Below are 21,196 nucleotides of genomic sequence, written 5' to 3'. Positions count from 1 at the left end.
ACCATTTTACCAGTGACGTTACTGTTGTGCATGCGTCAACTGCATCGATTAATTTCTTCGAAAAAATGTTATACGAAGCGTTAGCGAAGTTTTCTTGCAACACATCTGTCCAGTCAACATTAGCTATCAAATCAATAAATCTGTTTTTGTCGAAGGAGTATCTATTTGATTTTTTCGGTGCGCTTTCATTTGAGCTGTCTATAAGCAAGAATACCGGGTAGGGATCAATTATATTAAATCTAATGACTCCGGAGGTTTGAGGTAAAAGGACGTTAGACAACACATGGTCGATGAGCGTACCATGTGAATCAGATGCACATCGAGTTGGAACGTCTAATAATGATTCAATGCCATGACCGAGAAGAATGTTCATATATTCAGAGCACGCATGATCAGCGGTATCAATAATGTTTATGTTCATATCCCCTACAATAGTTATTTCTTTGTTTTCTTTCTTTAAAGAAGTTAGAATGCTTTCCAGTTCTCTGCAAAAGTCGGTGTAAGATGAGGACGGCGAACGATAAATGGAAGCAATGATAGTGTTCTTGGAATGGGAAAGAAAACTCCGGTCTAATTCAATCCAAACTGACTCGCACTTATCTGTGCTAAAATTAATGTCAGAGTAACGTTTGTACGAGATGGCGTTTGATATGAACAGTGCCGAACCACCATGACGGTCTGATGAACGGTGGTAGTATTCAGCTTGATAATTTGGTATCGAAAATATTTTATCATCTGAAGCTGACAACCATGTTTCCGATAAACAAATAAGGGAGACAATATGGTTGGCGAGGGTTAGAAAGTTTATCAAATCGCCATAGTGCTTGGGCAGGCTGCGAGTGTTGAAATAGATGATAGATTTCTGCGATGATACTGAGTTTGCAAGAAAGTACTTAACTGGTCAAGATCGTAATACATTGCAATGAGGAGCGGGACCCGCGTGCAGTGAAGATTAGATTATGTGAACATAGCGAGGTCATCGACTCCGGAGATTCGGTACACGCGGCTGACTTCGGTCTTGCGAGCCTTGATACGGCAGTTATCAACCCAAAGGAATTTCCAGCCTTTTTCCTTTTTTAGAGCCAGTGCTTTTGCGAACAGGCGCTTGTTTTCCGGAGTCAGGTGGTCATTAACGTAAACGGACTTGTCAAGAATGGGTGCTGTGAAACCTATGGAACTTGTTGTAATGCGTGCTTTTTTCGCCTTCTTAACAAACTCGGTTTTCTTTTCGCGGGAGTAAAAGCGAACGATAATGTTCTCATCTTCCTTAGCTGGAACACGGTGGGCAACATCAATGTCTTCAGTGGTGACAGGGCACTCAATTTTTTATTCCAATTTCCTCAATGATGGCGACACAGTTCTCGCCCTGAGTGGTAGGGACCCCTTTGACTTCTACATTGTTGATTCGGGAGTATTGCTCCAATTCGGACATTCTTTGAGCTAGTTGCTTGTTTGTTCGGATTAGGTCTTTATTCTCTTTTACGGGGTGGGCTTGCTCGTCCTTCATCTTTTCATACAATTCATTAAAAAGCTCAAGGCTGCTGCGCAGCTCGCCTACTTCCTTTCGCAACGCGTCGACATCCTTCGAAAGCTCAACATTTGTAGGCATCATAAAACAGCAAGTGGCAGCAGTGGTGCGGCAAAAAAAAAATAATACTTTATAAATAGATTCCACACGAACCTGCGTAGGCGTAGAGAAGTATAAGACGCTGTTTCACCGCCGCAACCGCTGCCGCCAAATGGCTGTCAGTACGATGGGGCGCTGCTTTTGTAGACGGGTCCAGAGGGGTAGGGACTGGAGGGATGCTGTTGCGGGGGCGCTGGTGAGCAGTCAGGTGCTGCTGGGTAATCAGGTGATGGCTAACGCTGTGTCATGAGCGGTCGCTGCACGAGCGCTGCTGCAGAATCAGGAGGTGTGGATCCGACCTGCGTAGGCGTAGAGCAATATAAGACGCTGTTTCACCGCCGCAACCGCTGCCGCCAAGAGAAAGAAATGGGCTTGGGCAGGGCATGTAATATTAAGGAAAGAACCGCTGGTCCTTAAAGGTAACTGAGTGGATTCCTAGAGAAGACAAACGTAGCAGGGGGCGGCAGAGCGTGAGGTGGGCAGCTGAGATGAAGAAGTTTGCGGGGATACGTTGGGCGCAGCTGGCAAAGGACAGGGTTGATTGGAGAGACATTGGGGAGGCCTTTGCCGTGCAGTGGGCGCAGTCATATTGATGATGACGATAACGATGCAGAATTGCACACACAGTGAATCATGCATGATAAACATATGAATCCGCTTGTGTCGGCACCCTAACAGCATGATGCCATCGCAGTATTTGTTAAGATTGTTAAGATGCTGAGACATCATCTGTCTATACTGTCAACCTAGTGTCAAATTCTGGTGTTTCAGCTGTGTTGAATTTAGTTTTATTACTATTTGTGTACACTTGGCCAGGAATACCTTCTGTGCAGTAATTGATGTGATAGTGTTACTTCTTTTTGTTCATTTAGAGATTTTGATTCGCTGCCCCGGCGGCTCAGTGGTTATGGTGCTCTGCTGCTGACCCGAAAAACGCGGGTTCGATGCCGGCCGCGGCAGTAGAATTTTGATGTAGATAAAATGCTAGAGGTCCGTGTACTGTGCAATGTCAATGCACACTAAAGAACCCCATGCAGTCGAATTATCCAGAGCCCTCCTCTTCAGCGTCCCTCATAGCCTGATTTGCGTAAACCCCACAAACTAAACCAACCAGAAATTTTGAGTTGCTGGCAAAATGCGATGCAAGGTGATTTCCCAGCTGCGAATGAGCAGTGGTTTTGGGGGGTTTCACGTCCCAAAGCAACTCAGGCCATGAGAGACGCCGTAGTGAAGGGCTCCGGAGATTTCGGCTACCTTGGGTTCTTTAACGTGCACCGAGTCACTGACATCGCATAGTACACAGGCCTCTAGAATATCGCCTCCATCGAAATTCTACTGCTGCGGCCGGGATCGAAACCGCGTTTTTCGGGTCAACAGCAGAGTGCCGTAACCACTGAGCCACCGCAGTGGTCCTTGTGAGTAAACAGAAGTGTTTAATAATTTTCAACATTTAGGGTGCAGGCCAGGAAAGCATTTCGCTTGAGCAGCAACGGGAGTAGACCAATTTATATTTTAATGAATCTTACACGTAAAATGAAGTAAGGAAATCTCACTGAAAGCATTTATTATTTGCTCTGCACTCGGTGCCTCAGCGGTGGTGGTCGTCAGGTGTAGTCTTCAGAGAGTCCCTTATCAATTATATCTTTGGCATCACTGAGCACATTTGGCATCCCACATTTGTCGGAAGCACAACCTATAGACTCCTTGGGAAAGCTGACTCAAGTTTCTCCTGTTCAGCGACAGCAACTATACAGGCTTTCCCTACCTCATCCAGTCCATGTAGCAGCGCTTCATGAGGCACCTATACTGTCAGAAGCTACAATTACTCTCCATTTAAAAGGAGCCTAGTACTGCTTTCGCAATCCCGACACTGTGCGAGATGCGGTAGTCTTATTTTGATAGGATAGGCATCGCGAGGTCAGCTTGATGGAATGGAATCTATCTCATCCATACCATGTAGTGGTGCATGACGGGGTACCTTTGCTTGCGGGAGCTGAAATTTTTTATTTTAAAAGCAGTCATGTGCTGCTCTCGTGATCCAGACATCATGAGTGATGCGATCGTCTTGCTTACGAGAACATAATTAAAAGTCATCAAAATCAAAGCGTCTAAGCATGGTAGAAACTAGGTACCGAAAGTACTGTTAGATAAGAGCTCCTTTCATTGGAAGCCTTATGATGTTAGCACTGAATATTATGAAACTGGAACTACAAGTTTGAGCTGAAAATTGCTTGGATCTGCATTTGATATCAGGTGCAAGTTTGACATGGTGCATTCTGGAAAGAAGCCTCGTATTGTATGCGGGTGTTTACTGTAGTAGTCGGCCTCACTTGGACAATGTGCTTGATTCCAGTAATTTTACTAATAAGGCATTAAATGCGACTTCATAATCTTTTGCAGGCTTGTCATCTAAGTAGACATTTGTATGCCAAGAAAGCCTGCAAGGCATGTGTCTAGCTATTTGGTCATACAGAATGCTTCACATGTGGGAGCTAAGTAAATAGCTGCTCAAAAAAAAGAACAATGACATTTTATTGACAGTTCAGCCATGACAATGATGGCGCCAAAAAGAATGGGGCAAGAGGTAGTGGTCGCCACCTGAAAAATTTTCTGTGCCAACAGCCAAGCGCTTAGTTCAGACCCTGATGAGCAGGATGTTTCATGACAGTGCAGCCCGGGTTGCACACCTTCAGTAGTGGCCTTTACAGTTTATTTTATTTCATTTACACCATAATCTCATGTTATATTTTGGTCCGTTGTTGGTCCCTTTAATAATTTGAACTTGAAGGCAACCGAACTCTTGCTTTAAATTTTGTGGAGTTTTAATTAAGACCATTGCACTTGTGGATGGGAAAAAAAGGTTCTGCTTGAGTAAACCAGCAGTTTGTACCAAGAAAGGTTCAATAAAATCAGTTAAAATTAATGAGTCATCTGTATGTGCACTTTGTTGTATTTGCTCAGTCCAGCTATACTTTCAGTTGAATTCATGTTCTCTTATTTAGACAAGCGTTTTTTTTTTCTAGGCATTAATCTTAGCATCGTGAAGCTGCTGCTGGAGATTCGTAGTGACATTAAAGAGTTAAAGGGGAACTATTCTGCCACTCTAGACATGGAACCTGGAAGCGATACAGCGATGGTAGCGACGTCACTGGAAAAACTGGCAGACATTGAAGAGGTTTTGGGAGACAAAGACCAGAGGGCTCTTCTGGTAAGAAAACATTTGCTGTCTTTTGTCTTCTCAAGTGATGTTAGAAATATACGGGGGCAAGTCCTGAAGTAGTTCCAGTAAAAGCTCGTTAGTTCATAGGTCATTGATACGAACTATTGGATCATTTAACTGTACTACTTGGTGCAGCTAAGCTTCGTAGCAGCATATATGTAATAATATAACCTCTTAATTCGAACGCGAATAGATTCTGCCATGGTTAGTCCTAACTATGCCCTGCCACACCCTGAGCAGCCTGGCGGCTGGCACAGGGCCGGAGAAATGTCCCCGTGATATAGCGGCCTAGTCCGTCATATCACAAGGCTACATTTCTTCTAAAATGCAGAGAGAAATTAGAATCATAAAACTGTTCTACAAATCGAGTGCCATGATCGGCACAGCAGCCATGGGAGCCAGAAGGCAGGGTCAGAGGGGGCAGCGACTGTGGCAGCAGCTGCCTGCTTTATTCCGTGTAACACCTGAGGCTTTCAGCTTTTACTGGTTAATTCGACTCCCATTAATTCATATACCCGAAAAATTTAAACTGCCAGCATGGTCCTGGCTAATGGCCATGGCTTTGGACGCCTGCCAATTTGGATGCTATGGGTCTCGCACCAGTTAATTTGGACAAGCTCCTAAAATCTAGCCCCATCCAGATATGATCGACACGGTAAGCAATTGTCAAGGTAGCCCTCCCCAAACTTGAACTGCATGCTGCAGAGTTGACTATGCACCTGTGACATGCACACAACTGCACGCATAATGAAAAAATGAATGGCCTCATCTCAGAGAATAGGCTGACCTCATAGTTTTGGTTTTGCTTTTATGAGCTTCATGCTAGCCCGTGGCAACAGCAGCTATCAGACGCCCATCAGCGAGCTAACCAAGCTCAGCTGAGTGCTGTTTCAAACGCTGATTGCCGGAACTGCGCATTTTCCTCGCTTCCATCGGCATGCTTCTTTCATTCTTCCAAACTGTGCACTCGTCAAGTGTCATTTCGTACGTTGTGCGGTGAAGCCTGCTCACACGAGACGAAGTCGTGACACACCGCCACTTTAGCATTGCACCGTGAAAGATTCTTGGGAGGTTGTTACAAGTTAGAAGTTCGGCGTATACTCGTGACAGTGCGCACAAAATTAAGCATTCATGGAAATGCGAAAAATAGTCATTTTTATGTTGTTCCCATCCCAAACGAGGGCAGCGCTTGTCTTTGTGTATCTTCCTGTGGTCCTTGTCTTTTCGCGCTGTTCTTCCTGACAAAGGCACCGTTCGACTGTTAAAACAGAAACGAAATGTAGAAAAAAAATCCAAGTATATATTATTCAGCCTGCGTATGTGAACTCCACATCATGACTGATATAGACCATTGCCTTGCGAACCATTCAAAAGAAAAAAACGTATCCAATAAATTGGTCTCTATCCATTTAACGTGCGCTGACACTGCACAGTAGACAGGAATCTATCATTTTTTTCTCCATCGAAATGCGGCCGCCCCGGCTGGAATAGAACCCGTGTCTTTCAGGTCAGCACCCGAGCACCATAACCAGTTAATCTCTGTGGTGACTATACTGGATATGAGACTGAAAAGTTGTTTGAACTGGTAGTGTCTGGACCGCCATAATAAAATATTTCCTTAAGCAGTCAGTAAGTGAAGTATTTGCCTAATAATTCAGTGTAGAGGAACTCGATCTAAACAATTTCACTGTTGCATAAAATCGGATTGAAACATTTGGTTATAGTGAGTAAATAGAAAAAAAAGCGTATGGGTTACATGCCTCCACAAAATCGTAATGTATTCCGACATGCTTCCGCTTCGTTCTAAGCGCGCAAACCTTTTTTTTTGTTTCTTGCGATGGTTTATACATAGGTAGTTCGACCTATAATTAAATCGATCAAAATTCTTGCGACGCGATTGGCAGGCACATGGCCAGAAATGAACCATACGGCTCCACTCTGAAATTAAGTAACGCCTCCTGTCAGTGCTGTCGTAGGGCATGGGCCGCAACCTCCTATCGTCCCCCACCGGACATCCTGGCTAAGTGACTGGTGAAAGACAGTGATGCGCATTCCATTTTCAATCAACTTTATTCAAATGACCTGTTACGTGTCGCCTTATTTTAAAAGCTTTCTCTGCAGCCGATACTGCGTATGGTTACATATGCGACTCACCGAATATGTTAGCGCATTTATTGTTCAGTCTGCAGCCTTTTTATGCGTTTTGCACGTGGCTTTTCTGAAGACGGGTCAACCCCTTCACCATAGAGTTGGAAATCCTTCATGATTCTCAACACAATATACATTTGCTGCGAGGCACTACATGCGCACGATGATTGATTATGTGACACGTGTCATGCATAAACCGGCATTTTGTTCTCTTTTCCGGAGGGGGGATACAAGGTATGCCATTGCATTAGGGGCCCTGGTGCTGAATGACGCATGCAACCAACCATAACTGCTACAAGAGTTGGGAGAGGACAGCCTGATTTCAGGAGGTGCCATTCCTCGCACACCTTATAGTATATAACTTAACCGCCGAATTTGAAAGAGAACCCATGAACCATTGAGTTAACAAATCGTTTAGCAACATTTTCTTTCTTCAGGCGTACATTTCACAGATTCACGCCTGATGAGGTTCACTGGTCACTGACCAAGGTCAACAAAAAATGACGTTTCGGGAGCGCTACGGCTCCCTTGTTCACAATGAGCAACCAGCTGGACTTCCCGGGCTTTTTGTAGCGGTTACTATCGTTTTGAGGCATTTCGCGTAGATAGGGTGCAACGTGCCGTCATTCTTATTTATTGTGTTGGGCGTAGTCTGGATGATTAATGACTCGAGATTTCGGCGGGCTGATACATTCTTTTCCGTTGTCACTATAACTGCTTCATCCCAGTTAATTTCGTGACCAGTCTCTTGCGCATGCTCCGCGATTGCGTTCGTGGTCACTTTTCCTTTTCGTACATCGTACTGATGTTCTTTCAGGCGTCTCTTGAAGTCTTTCGTTTCCCCTATGTAAACTGATGAACAGTCGGCGCAGGCAATCTTGTAAACCACGCCGGGAAAACTGGCACCAGGGAGCTGGTCTTTCACGTTTACAAGCTCATTCCTTATCTTGCTTGTTGGGACATGTGCAACATGGACGCCGTGCTTGCGGAACATCCGCGCCAGCGCCTCGCTGATCCCCGGTACATACGGAATAGCGGCTCGCTACAAAAAGCCCGGGACGTCCAGCTGGTTGCTCATTGTGAACAAGGGAGCCGTAGCGCTCCCGAAACGTCATTTTTTGTTGACCTTGGTCAGTGACCAGTGAACCTCATCAAGCCATGATTCCTGACCAGACGGTATGCCGTCGAACCCTCGAGATTCACGCCTCTTACGTGGCAAATTGTGTATCTCGCTAGCATTAGATTTCGGCTCCAGTAGACTACTGTTATGTTTTTTAATGATCTGAAATGAAACTGCAGTGCATGTCTGCCCAGGTATTTGTGAAATATCCAGTGCAGCTTGTACTCTAGTCTTTAAACCGGTCGCAATTATCGTGATGTTTACAGGTTCCAGGTGTCCTTCCTGCAGAGAGGCGAGGATACTACTTATAAGGAAAAAATACAAGCTGAAGGTAGCAGCTGCGGCCGAAAAAAAAGTCGCAGCTGCGTGAACAATGCAAAAAACTTACGACAGCAATGATGAAGGCTCATTTCTCACGTGGCGACCTTGAAGAGGAAGGTGAAAGAAATGGAGGTGAAAAAATGCAATCTAAACGAAGAGGTCTTCCAAGACAAGATCACGGACCTTTTCGCAAAGCAGCGAGAACCCGCTCAGCATTTTTTCCGGGCATCAAAAAAGAAAAGCAACGGTAGAATGGCGCTTAGTCAAGACTCGATGCTTGAGTGCCTGCTAATGAAAATCAAGAGCCAAAACTGTATACATATTTCACAAAAAATGAAATCCTTGTGCTGCCTAGCGACATCACGCTGGAAAAATACCTAGTGTGCAAGTGTGGGGAGCTATTGCGGGGCACATGGCCATAAGGAATACTGGGAAGAGAGTGAGACAGAAGCGCGATTTCGGGGCCATTAGGGGCGGAGTGATGCCTCTCTTATACGTTCATTGCAAACATCTCAGTTCGTGTTAGGTTTTTTTTCTGTGTTGACCACAAGGTGCACTCGTTGTATATGACCAAACACGCACTTTAGCTTAGGTGAAAGGATCTAATTATATTTCACGCTCAACTGGCACGCTTCTTGGGAGACGGCATTTATTCAGAGAACGTAGCACGCCGCCTAAAAATATGCTTGGGCACTCCGTCCACCATCGCAGCAGCCGAAGCAGGCGCACCGCGATGGTCGCACAGCGATCCAGTGGCTATAAGGTCAGTCAAAAGTGGATTCCGGGGAAGCAAGCGATAAGACATGCCTGATATCGAAGAAAGGACAAGCATGCGCAAATTGTGACTGGCACGTCAGTTCCGCGAGCCTCGGCATCGCACGCGGTTGCGATAGATGGCGAAGCAATACAGTTTTGCGTCGCTCTACCACGCGCTGGAGATCCCGCAAACTTTTGCTGCTGAGTATGCTAACTCTGATTTAGGTGCCACAAAGAAAGGAAATTTAGGATTAGCAGCACCACTGCGCACACAATACTCCATGCCCGATGCAGCCCTGACGTGGTTGCCAAGGCCATCCTGGACTCAAGGCCATTTTCTTCACAGGCCACTGCATATGGTATGCATAAATTACAAGGTTTTTCTAGTGCAATACACAGCACTAAAAGAAATGACAGAAGCGAAGCCATGTTCATATACTTATGAATGCTTCTTGACTTCTTTCAGTAATGTTTTTAGTGCTTAAATTCCAATTGTACAGTAGCAAGCTTAAGTACAGTATTTTTAGGTTATCTAATTAAAAGACTGCGCACAGAACCCTTGGCTCGCACAGAGTTTGAATGCCCACTAGGTGTTGAAGTTGTGGAGGCGAGTTTGTACTTCGTCCAGTCATCACAGGGCTATGCAATCAGCACTTCAGAAATACAAAGGCCTCCAAAGCGAAAAAATAACCAGAATGTTGCATAAATAACCAGAATGTTGCATAACCCTTTTGGCAGTGCGAACTTCCACACAACAGATGTTTTGTTTTAACAGGGTGGAGCTTCAATACTTTTTTAAAACAAAGCATTGCAGCACATGTTATTAATGGTATTGGGGTTTGTGACCTGTGTTTCGTTACTTTTATCCGTATATCATTCAATTAGCTGCAGGGGAGATACTCAACACACTAGAAACTTGGTAAGCTACGGTAATCTGAGTATTTGCAGTGTCTAGTAGTAAGGTGATTGTGAACTGTTTCAAATGGGTCTGATCCTACACCCAGATCAGCCTTGGCTATGTGGCAGCCCTGACGGCATGTTCTGCCTGTTCGGAGAGACTTATCTTTTGGAGATCAAGTGTCCTCAGAAGATCAGATCAAGAAAACAATATGTTCAGCGGCTCAGGAGAGAGCATGCTAGAATACATCAAGGGGACTGGCAGTGACCGAAGACTCAAGATGAAGCACCGTTATTATAGCCAAGTGCAGATATTACTGTACTTACTGAATGTAAAAAATGCTTTTTCTTTGTTTATTCCACCAACGAAAATGTTATTATTGAGGTCAACAGGAATGATAGTTTTCTTCAAGAGACAATACCAGCCCTTGAACAGTTTTATTTGCTTTTCTTCTGCCAGCTGCAGCAAAATAAAGAACAGGTTCACAGAGATCTGTATGTACTATCAGACTTTGTCCCCAAACGCAATGGGAGAAAACATTTCACGTTTCCACCTTTTATTGCACACAGTAAGCAAATGATAATATGCCAAAAGTACATAGTGTGGTTAAGAAATTGAAAACGTCAGTAAAATAAAGGATCTAACAATTGTGGTCACTGTTTACCAGCTCTGTTGCTTCATGGGTACACAACACTGAAAGCTGCCTCACTAAAAACACAAGCTCATTCGAAAAGCATTTGAATGTATCATTTGAGAAGACCACCAATTGTGCTTTTCAGAACAGGCAAAAAGGCAACTTGTAACAGGAGAAGAATTCCGATAAATAAGTTAACCATGAATATTTATATTCAATATAAAGAAATCATGCAAGTATGCCACCGAAAAAATCTACAAAACAAATGCACAGGTACAAACTGTCAAGAAAACAAAAATGTCAAAAACTTCACTACAAAAAGTGACTGTTGCTTGTTCAAGCAAGCAATGCACTTGCTAGAAAGTCTGAAGCAAAATGGCTCAGTTCAATACATAATTGTACAACAGCGATGACATCAGAAAACCTAAAATTTCATGGAGACATTAAAGAACATAAAACTGGAAAATATATCTTCACTTGCACACAAGATACACTGACAGGTAAAGTCAGGTGACAATGCATTATTCACGAATGTTCCAAGTACACTGATGAGTTTTTCTGTTTCTCTACACCAAACTATGGCAAATAGCTGAAGCCAGCCTCATAACTTTATGCACGCAAAAACAAAAACTGGTTATATTCCACCGTACAGCATCACAAATCCACTTACAATTCTCAGCTCATCTCACCTACTTAAACTCATCCAGGTTATAAACACACTGTGAGACAATTTTCGGACCGAAACGTCATTAAAGTCCTAACATGCATTGAAACAGCCCCTACAGTCCACAAAAACTGGTCAGTGCCTGTGTGATATCGGAACACATTGAAAAGCCCTAATGAAATCAATATAATAATCCGAAGCCCACCGCTGCAGTGTTTCTCATATCCAGCTTTTAAATAATAAATTCCAAATATTTTTAATGAACTGGAGCACGCCCAAACAATTCACAATCCAGAATTAGTATCCATGGCACAGAGACTACAAGAAAATGGGATTCTTGAGAACACAGAACAAACTGATCAAGGTTTGAATGCGTCGGTCCACTAGCTAATATTCTGACAAAAGGTGATGTCGAAATTTCCGGCAGCCCAGAAAATGACCATTCTCTTGTTGAAACAATGGCTGGTGGATTCGGACTTTCCATAACCTTTGTTTCATGTTCTCAAGGCCAAGGCCAATGTAGTGAATGGTTCAGGATGAAGGCATGACAGATGACGGTGGCTCCTCTTTGCGTTTAATTATTGGGAGCTGGAGGTTAGCTAGCACACAGCAGACATGGAAGACATCAGTCATACAAGGGATGAGCTCAGTAGGCACCTTGTTGTTCAAGACAATATATATTTTAATCCTCTGAGTCATCCTTTAAACATGAATCCTCACTTGAGCAATATTGTAAGTGTTCGTAACCTCTTCTGGTGTGAACTGAGATCCATGGAGAAATGGTGGCATAACCAGGACAGCATTCTGGTTGCCGAGAAGTGTTCGAATGTCTTGGAATCCGTTGTCTGCAAGAACTGTATCTCCAGCTTCAAAAATGTCTAGAAAACCATAATCAACTGTTATGTGTACGTCAGATACCCTACCACCGTAAGCTTTCTAGCAAAAACATATCATCCCTCCTGGTGTTATGCACACCAAAAACTTAAGTGTGTATGCTCATTAGTAATTTGAGTACAGGACTCGTTCTTGCTGCACTGTTGATAGCTGCTCAGTACTTATGCAGTCAATGCAGTCAATAACAATTGTGCATCCAGGATAATGCACCCTGAAACTGTCTGGCATTGTGCCCTCAATCACTCGTGATGGGGCCCGAAAATTTCATTTCTTAGTTGCCACATAGAGCGTGTTCAGAACACTTGAAATGCCGCAATGCGGATGTTTCACTCACAGAGAAAAGAGCCAGTGAAGAGTAGCTGATTCCAAGCTTCAACTTCATAAGAAATAAAAGAAGTCTATTTTGAGCTGTGACGTCACATTTTCTTCGGAATGAAGGTGGCAGTATGCTTAGAAGCAATGCGAAGACTACTTTGCTAACACTACAAAGACCTTGCAACGCATTTGCTGACTTAGCAATGCTGTCTTAGCCAGGGAAGTAGCTTGTTCTGTGGTACGGTCCACAGTGCTTGCTAGTAACCTCTGGCTGGTGCTGTACAATGGGAACCTCATTTTCATTAGTCATAATGTGGTGCAAGTTATCGATAATAAATAAACATCTCTGTATGCCCCCAACCAGAAAAGCGCTGTCACATTTGTGTTTAAAGTTTAGCTTCTAATTTTGCATGCAGTTTCATAAAGAAAATGGCGTAGCTCCACACGAGTCCCCAACTACGTATGTATCACGGTGGACATGGCTGCATTAACAAGATATCCTTCCAGTGTCGACTAGACCTCAACATGAGTACCGCATCGCTTTACCGTGACAACAATAGCGGAAAGAAGCAGAACATCAATAGGCTTGCTGTAAAATTTCGCGACTGCGACAAATATTTGATTAGGAGATTGCAAGCAACAGAACAAGTGGAGAAATGTTCAGTACGGTATTAAACCGCAAGGATGGAATTAGAAAAAGAAACCATCAATTAAGTTAATACAGGCTTTTATCTTGAGCAGCATCACTTACACAGTACCATATCTGAAATGAAAAAAATGTGAGAAAAAAATTCGACGTTCTAGTACACAAAGTACAGCCAATCTCGCTTTTCTTTCCTTCCTCCATGGCCAGTAGCCACATTTTGGCTCGGCAAGGTTTTGGCCTTTGCTTTGAACTACTCTGTGTTTGAGCTAAGTACGACAACTATGTCACATTATGCATGCTGTGCGCATCGCAATGTCCAAGATCTAATTCAGATTCCTGAAAACTGAACACAAAAGGCAGTTACTTGCCTATACACTAATTAAATGTGAGCCGCCGCGGTGGCTCAGTGGTTATGGCGCTCGGCTGCTGACCAGAAAAACATGGGTTCGATCCCGGCCGCGGCAGTTGAATTTCGATGAAGGCGAAATTCTAGAGGCCCATGTACTGTACGATGTCAGTGCAGATTAAAGAACCCCAGGTAGTCGAAATTTCCGGAGCCCTTCACTACGGCGTCCCTCGTAGCCTGAGTCGCTTTGGGACTTTAAACCCCCATAAACCAAACTACTTAAATGTGAGCAAATTTATTTCGCATGTACCACGGACGTGTAGCCGTTGGCCGTAGTAGCTTCCTGAAGCTAACCTGCTAGTTGCGCCCTCTCACTTATTGTGCTGCTTGCGCTGCCATGGCCATGGCTTGTTCATTGCGTGCGTAGTTCCCTTAGTCTTTCGTGCCCTTTGCGTTTGTGCCGTCCGTTATACCTTCAAGCACCGTTGCGTTGTATGTTAGCACAAATTTCGAAGTTCCTTTGTTCATGTACTCAGCAAGCATGGACAGCGGTGTGCCTTCAAGTAAGCTTTTCTTTGGTACTCTAAGCATGAGACGTTCCTTGCTAATATGCATGGCATGGCGCTGCTCTCTCGAAGCGGGCTTTTCGGCGCCGCTTAAAAGATGCAGTTTCGGACAGTATTGCATTGGCTACCGCATCCCATCAAGCATACGCAGCATCATTTGAAGCAGACCAAATCTCGGTTTCTGAAACTGTTTCGGAGCCATCAGATCATGACACGAGGCTGTGTCACACTCTTCCAGACAATTCTTCGTCGTTGGCGCGTGGTTCGGTTGAGAGCTATAGCGAGCCCGACATGTGAATGTTGGTGCGTGGTCACCAAAAAAGGCGCGGTGCAGTGGCACCTGTGAGCTGCGAAAGTTCTGAAGACTGTCGCACCACGAATTTTAAAGGAGGATAAACAGCGTGGGCGGTCAAACATAACCTCTCGCACTGGTGCCTCGTGGACCTCCTTAAGCTTTCACAAGTCACCATTTGATGTGTCCAGCCTTCCTGTGTGTGCAGTTCCTCCTCTAGGGACACCAACAATGGTAGCCGGTGTAGTTAGCAAGGGGGCTGGGCAGTACTACCACTTTAGCCTTGTTGCTGGCCTGAAGCACCTTTTCAATGCAACGCACGAAATCCCTCAAATTCTTGACCTAGTTGTCAATGTTGATGGTTTACCGCTCACAAAAAGCACCAAGGCACAGTTCTGGCCAGTACTGTGCCAGGTCAAAAACATTGAAAAAGCGTGGCTTTTCCCATAGGTGTCTACTTTGGTTACTCGAAGCCTGCCGACAGCAGTGACATTCTGAGAGAACTTGTTAATGAGCTGAATTCACTGCTTGAAGGCGGTGTGTACTTGGGAGGAGTAATTTTTCATGTACAAATCTTAGCCTCGGTTTGCGATGCTCCTGCATGTGCATTTGTGGTGTCAGTCAAAGGACACAGCAGTTATAGCAGCTGCACTAAGTGCACAGCAGAAGTTTGGTATGTCAATGGCAGGTTATGTTTTCTGGAGCTAAATGCTACCCGTAGAACAAATGAAAGCTTCAGGAACCAAACTGATGAAGAGCACCACATTGACAGAACTGCATGCACTTCAAGACCTGCCATTTGACCTTATTGCTGCCAACTAGTAGCCCTATGCTATGTTGGCACGACTTGAAGGAACATCGGTGCAAGTTCGACGATTACAGTTGTGACTAACATGAAGTAACTAACTAGAAGGTGGCATCATTGCAGGCAAAAGAGCCGCCAATACTTCACTTCAGGAAAATGGCAGAGGGGTAGCGAATCAGCCACTCATTCAGTGCTAAAAGTAATAGAAAATCTGCTTGTCAGCTGAAGCCTGCCTTTGACAGTTTTAATGGTTACAAAGCTCTGTTACAATGTTCTTTGTGAGCAGTATGCAAAATGAGTACGAGTCTTATTTTTTAAAGAGAAAATCGCATGCCACCATTCGTAGGAAGCAAGCCCCATGGTGTTAGCAGTGGCACTGGTCCAGAAGCATTGTACGACTGCCATGACAGCTCGGTTTAAGCTGCTTGTTAAAAAATCGTTCATATTATGACATGTACATGCAGTTGTATTATAACAAGGTGGTCAATATGCAATGTGAAGTTGGCTACCTTCGGATTGTTAGTTGTGTGCGTTGATGCCTGTTAGAGGGAAGAACTACAAAATGTGATCCAAAACATTGACAGTTTTCACGTTAATTGATAATAAGGAAAAACTGGAGCTTCGAACTATGCTTCGTCTCCCATTGTTAACACCAGATGAACTTTTTTCGGTAGCTTGTGATTGTTATAGAAAAGGTTACCTATTAAGGTGGTTATTACAAAAAGTGCAACTAGGGTATAAGTGAGAATATGCTTTTGTCAAATAACATACTTGCATGTTATATTTTTATTTGAGCCTAACTGTTCTTCAAACAAACTGACTGCTAACTATTATACCTGCTGGGCACACTATAGTCATTTTGCATTAAGTAAGCTGTCTTTTTTACTTCTTTATAGAGTTCAGCAGGCAGTCAAAGCAGAACAACAGAACAGAAACAAGCCATGCAGTTCGAGCACCTGGATCTGACTCCAGTGAGTAATCCGAAAATAGAACATAGATTCTAAGGCAGTTATAGTAGTCTTGATCAGATCAGTTTATTAAGTGCATGTATACCTTCTGGACAGATCAATATTTAGTCCTAAACTTGCCTACAGTTCTTCCAGAGGATATATAGTGTCCCAATCTCATCTTGGCATGCATGCTAGATTAAAACCATTTCTCTCAAGCCTTTGTGATAGCTCATGAGAGAACGAACAAAAAATTTCTGATGTGGCCTTACAGGAGAGATTGTTGGCTGCTGTGGAATACTTAGTCAAAATTTGAATTTCTTGAAATACAAATTTGAAATGTGTTCAAAACCTAATGAAAATGCAACAGTTGTCAATCCCAAATGCTCATGCGGATTTCAACATCTTACATATCTTGAAATTCACTGCACTGCCTTGTAAATTACGAAATTGCTGCACTTCAACACCTGTTTTGTATATGCTTGTTTGTTTGTGTTGGGTTTAATGGCACATAAGCATCTAAGGCTATCATGCGCCAAGCTCAAGGTGCATGAAAGTTGTTTTCTGCGGAATTCTACTAAAGTGAAAAGCTCAGTGGTGTACAGGCGTAAAAACTATTGTTCGTACTTGTTGTTAATGAGAGAAAAGAACTAAAAATGGCTATTAGTGAAGGTTTTAAAGAGAGTCGGGTAACCTCGGCAATATCCTTGTTGCGGCAAGGATCTCGAGGCAGCCAACCCATAAAAAATAAAAACCTCAGCCCTGTTTTCAGAATGAGAAGGTGGCTGAGGTGCGTCACCATACGTAGCTAGGCGCAATGTTGGAATTCAGAGTTTTTCAAGGAGGCCTGTTTCCCTTAAAAAGCTAAAAACACTTGAGATATCAATAAGTTCGTCTTGAACTAAAATCAGTGTTGGGTGAAGAGGAATGTGTTCTTTGTAGCATAGAGTAAAATACTTTTTCCTGAGTGATTTAATTTCTGTGCATGAGAATAAGATGTGGTGTACTGTAATTTCATCTCTGCATTTTTCACAAATAGGTTTTTCTTCTTTTGTTAGTAGGAAATTGTGTGTAAGATGCGTATGTCCAATACGGAGACGGCATAATATTACCTCTATAAAACGTTCCTGGTGACTACAGGTTTTCCATTCTCCCAGTACGAGCTTTACCAAGTGCAGTTTATTATTTACTTCATGGTCCCAGGTTTTCTGCCATTTAGCCTTGAGATTTCTGTGTATTGGTTGCATGTAATATCTACGAGGTATGCTGACTTTGTAGATTTCTTGACTGCGAGCTTGTGCAGCCCACTGGTCGGCTCTTTCATTACCATATATTCCAACATGGCTTGGCACCCAGCAGAATTTTATTATATTTTCCTGTGCTGTTACAGCACTACAGATAGCAGCTATTAAAGTCATGGACTGGTTTAAGTTTAATCTTATTAATGTTAATACTTCTAAAACAAAACTGATCTGTTTTCATAACCCATTAAAACAAGTTGAATTGACTGACCCTGTTTATTTGCATACTTCCTCTTGTTTTAATTGCAACTGTGTACCAGTAAAATATGCGCATTCGCTCAAATATCTTGGCCTGATCTTCGACAGCGATCTCTCTTGGAACTCGCACCTTTCTTTCGTTTGCCAAAGGCTTCGTGCTGTATCGTGTGTCCTGTATAACATCAGATATTTTATGCCTTTTTCTGTCCGTAAATGTGTTGCACATGCTCTAGCCTATAGTGTACTTAGGTACGGAATTACTGTTTATGGTCATTGCACGGTTCGCTGGCAACACAGGGTGAATTCGCTTTGGCGTTTGCTTCTAAAGAATATTGCTTACGACCTGTCCATTGGTAATGACATTGATATTTTTAGAAGACTAAAGCTTCCAAGTTTTAACTCTTTATTAACAGAAACTATTGTGCTAAAACACTTCTGGTACAGTCAGTTCACCGTTCCATATGTTCCTGCTCGGGATTTAAGACCAAAATACCGCTATTGCATTCCTCGCTCCTCAACCCAGTACGGAAAGCGCACACGCCATTACTATGTACCTGCCTGTTTCAATAGCTTGCTACCTACTGTACTCCGCATTAAAACTAAATACATCCTGAAAAAAACTTTGCGGTATGTCTCCGCGCTGCTTCCTGCCCCGTAGTTATTTCATCTATTTACTGTATTAATTTCAAATTACTGTAATCTCTCTTGATGTTGTAATAGTTATATATTTGTTTCACTATGTTTGGTGCCCTTTTCTTTTTTGCAAAGTTCATTGCAACGTCTCTATTTTCCTTTGTTTTGCCAACGTTCGCTGTCTGCCAGGCGCTGCCACTCAAGCCCTTTGAGGCTTTGGTAGGCCTGATTAATGTTGTCTGGCAATTGACATGAATAAAAGTTCTATCTATCTATCTGATTTTTTCTATGTTGTGTAATATGTTTCAGAGTAAGGGTTCGCCTGCATTTCTTCCATGTAATGCCATGAGCACGCTGAGTGATTCTGTGTATATTATGCTGTTTTGAGTGCTATTATTTATTACTCTGCCTACAGCAATAGAGACTACATAACATTCGGCAGTAAAAATGGATGCGCAGTTAGGGAGCCTTACTATTTTTGTCAGTTTCCTTGTATAACCGTGCTTCCGACATATTCTGCTGTTTTTGAGCCATCAGTGTAAAATTCTGTCCAGTTCGCATATTTTTCTTGTAGCGCCCGGTATTCCTTTAATATGTGTCCGTGTGCTATTTGCTTTTTTCTGAAGTGTGTTAACGTGGGGTCACACAGTGGGAAGGCTATGCCAGGGGGGAGTGGGACATGTCTTGAGGCGACATCAGGAAGGCTGTTCAGTATTTCCAGGTTTTGGCAACTTTCCTCGAAACGGAGAAGCAGAGGTCGTATTGATTGCGGTTTATTGTTGAACAGGGTTCTGGAGGTCCACTTTGTAACTATTGGATAACAAATATATTTCGGTAGAGATCTTATTTTCAGTACGTATGCGCTTGTGAGCATTGTTCTTCTGTCTGCTAGGGATGGTTCATTTGTTTCTACATAAAGACTATTTATGGGAGATGTATGCTCCGGTTGAAAGACGGAAACCTAAGTTGTGAATTTGGTCCAGTCGTTTCAAGTATGATGGCCTGGCTGAACCATAAACCACAGATCCATAATCTAAACGGGAGCGCACTAGAGAGCGGTAAATCTGCAAAAGACAATTTCTATCAGAGCCCCAGCGTTTTCATGAAATTACCTTGAGTATGTTCAGGGTTCGAGATGCTCTCTTCTTTAAGTTGTTTATGTGAGGTATGAATGTGAGCTTTTTATCAAAAGTTATGCCCAAGAACTTGTTTTCCTGTTTTACGGGTAACACATTCAGGCATAGGGTAGGGTCGCTCTGTAATCCTCGTTGGAGCGAAAAAAGCACAGTCACTGATTTTTGTGGGGAAAATTTGAATCCATTTCTATCTCCCCAATTAGCCAGTTTACATATAGTCCTTTGTAACTGCCTCTCACATGTTGGTAAGCTGGAGGATGTACATGCAATTTGCAGGTCGTCTACGTATACTGAATACATAATCGACTTGGGGATTATTTTTGCTATTCAGTTCATTTTTACTACAAAAAGTGTAGTACTCAGAACACACCCCTGAGGTACACCGTTCTCCTGGATGAAATTCGCTGATAGGGTAGTATTTAGATGTACTTGGAATGAACGGTCTGCTAGAAAGTCACTCAAACAGTTCAGCATCCTGCCCCGGATGCCTAGATCTGCTAGGTCACGAAGTATACCGAACCTCCAAGTCGTGTCGTATGCTATCTCCATGTCAAAGAAGACCGCAAGACAATGCTGTTTGTGTATGCCTCCCGCACTGTGTTTTCCAGACGGACAGTATGTTTTATAGTGCAGCGTGCTTTTTTGAAACCGCGCTGATGTATGTCAAGAAGGTGACGATATTCAAGAACAAATGTTAGTCGGACGTTCACCACACTTTCAAATGATTTTGCCAGGCAGCTGGTGAGTGCAATTGGCCTGTAACTACCAGGACTTGATGAAGGTTTGCCAGGCTTCAAGAAAAGTACTATGATGGCTTTCTTCCATGCGTCAGGTATTTTCCCTGAAATCTAGATTTTGTTGAAGAATTTTAGAAGTCTGTCATCGAATTCTTTATGTAAGGTGGCACCAGTCAGATACCTGAAGTTTCCAGCACTGGGGTCGTGCTGGAATGATTTGGATTGAGGATGATAATTTCACAACTGTGGGTAAGTGGTCGCTTCCTCTTGGATCATTTAAAACATCCGAAATAAAATCATTAAAGACTGATGGCGATACGAAAGTTAAATCAAGGCAGCTCATTTTTCCCGAGCTGGGACAGCAATATGTGGCTTTTCCTGTGTTCATTAGGCATATGTTGTTTGTGAGTATCAGGTCTTCAATTATTTGGCCTCTGGTGTCTGTGCGCTCACAACCCCAAAAGGCGGAGTGCGCATTAATATCCCCAACTACCACATATGGTTCATGTAGTTGATGGAAAAGGCTTTCCAAATAGTGGACAGTAACTGTGAGGTGTGGTGGTATATATACAGAGCATACTGTGATTGTTTTGTGTGTAACTACACTGACTGCTACAGCCTCAAAGTTTGTTTTCAGTGGTATTTCTCATGCAGGAACGCCGCTTTGCGTTATAATTGCGACGCCACCTGAGAGCCTGTTCACCTGTTCTCTGTCTCGTCGAAAAATTTGGAATTTTTTCAATCTGTTTTTGTGTTTTATCCCTAGGTTTGTCTCCTGAAGACATAGAGCTATAGGTGACGTCAATTTTAGTATCTCTGTAATGTCTGCGTGGTTCTTCATCATTCCTCTACATTTCTATGGAACCAAAAATGTCATATTTTAGTGTGTTGGAGAAGATTAGCTTTCAGGAGGCTTTACTCTCGGCTTTCCTTTTCTTTCGAGAGAGTTACGCCGCCTCTGCACCACAGAAGTGCCGGGGGTGGTATCCATC

This window comes from Amblyomma americanum, chromosome 4 (assembly GCF_052857255.1).
Source record: "Amblyomma americanum isolate KBUSLIRL-KWMA chromosome 4, ASM5285725v1, whole genome shotgun sequence".
Classification (NCBI taxonomy): domain Eukaryota; kingdom Metazoa; phylum Arthropoda; class Arachnida; order Ixodida; family Ixodidae; genus Amblyomma; species Amblyomma americanum.
This window is presented reverse-complemented; position numbering follows the sequence as displayed.